A 1,489-nucleotide genomic window follows, 5' to 3' on the forward strand; every position below is an offset into this window, starting at 1 on the left:
AGCTGTAGTTGAGCCCTACAACTCCATCCTCACCACCCACACCACCCTAGAGCCCTCTGATTGTGCCGTCATGGTTGACAACAAGGCCATCTATGACATCTGTCATAGAAACCTCGATATTGAGCGCCCAACCTACACTAACCTTAACCGCCTTATTAGCCAGATTGTGTCCTCCATCACTGCATCCCTCAGGTTTGATGGAGCCCTGAATGTTGATCTGACTGAATTCCAGACCAACCTGGTGCCCTATCCCCGCATCCACTTCCCTCTGGCCACATATGCCCCTGTCATCTCTGCTGAGAAAGCCTACCATGAGCAGCTTTCTGTAGCAGAAATCACCAATGCGTGCTTTGAGCCAGCCAACCAGATGGTGAAATGTGACCCTCGCCATGGTAAATACATGGCTTGCTGCCTGTTGTACCGTGGTGACGTGGTCCCCAAAGATGTCAATGCTGCCATTGCCACCATCAAGACCAAGCGCAGCATCCAGTTTGTGGACTGGTGCCCCACTGGCTTCAAAATTGGCATTAACTACCAGCCTCCCACTGTGGTCCCTGGTGGAGACCTGGCCAAAGTACAGCGAGCTGTGTGCATGCTGAGCAACACCACAGCTATTGCTGAGGCCTGGGCTCGCCTGGACCACAAGTTTGACCTGATGTATGCCAAGCGTGCCTTTGTCCACTGGTACGTGGGTGAGGGCATGGAGGAAGGAGAGTTTTCTGAGGCCCGTGAGGACATGGCTGCCCTTGAGAAGGATTATGAGGAGGTTGGAGCAGATAGTATTGAGGGAGAGGATGAGGGTGAGGAGTACTAACCTGTCAGCTGTGATGTTACACTCCAGCGTCTTGGGATTGTCTTATTTCTGTTGTTCTGTGAAGTCTATTGTGTCCTAAACTTTGCAATAAAGTTGTTTTCATTTTGAAAAAAAAAAAGAAGACCTGTACATATATGCAATAGAATACTACTCAGCCATAAAAAATGAAATATTGGCATTTGTGACAACATAAATGGATCTTGATAGTACCATGCTAAGTTAAACAAGTCAGATGGAAAGGACAAGAACCATATGATTTCACTCAGATATGGGATAAAAAACAAAAAGCAACAAACAAGCAAACAAAACAAACAGACAAACTCATAGATACAGATAACAGAATGATGGTTACCAGAGGAGAAGCATGCCGGGGGATCAGATGAAGAGGTAATGGGGCCCTAACTGGTTTAGCTCAGTGGATAGAGTGTCAGCCTGCAGCCTGAAAGGTCCCAGGTTCGATTCTGGTCAAGGGCATGTACCTTGGTTGTGGGCACATCCCCAGTAGGGGGTGTGCAGGAGGCAGCTGATCGATGTTTCTCTCTCATTGATGTTTCTAACTCTCTATCCCTCTCCCTTCCTCTCTGTACAAAATCAATAAAATATATTTTTTAAAAAAAGAGGTAATGGGGATCAAATATATGGTGGCAGAAGGAGACTAATCTTTGGGTGGTGAAC

The 1,489-nt window shown here is 47.0% G+C and overlaps 1 pseudogene; it reads left to right on the forward strand.

The window, feature by feature from the left end:
• LOC102254393 overlaps positions 1-932 on the forward strand; it is a 1,516-nt pseudogene extending 584 nt beyond the window's left edge.
• Positions 933-1,489: the final 557 nt, after the last annotated feature.

The sequence above is a fragment of the Myotis brandtii genome, unplaced genomic scaffold (assembly GCF_000412655.1).
Source record: "Myotis brandtii unplaced genomic scaffold, ASM41265v1 scaffold210, whole genome shotgun sequence".
Taxonomy (NCBI): Eukaryota; Metazoa; Chordata; class Mammalia; order Chiroptera; family Vespertilionidae; genus Myotis; species Myotis brandtii.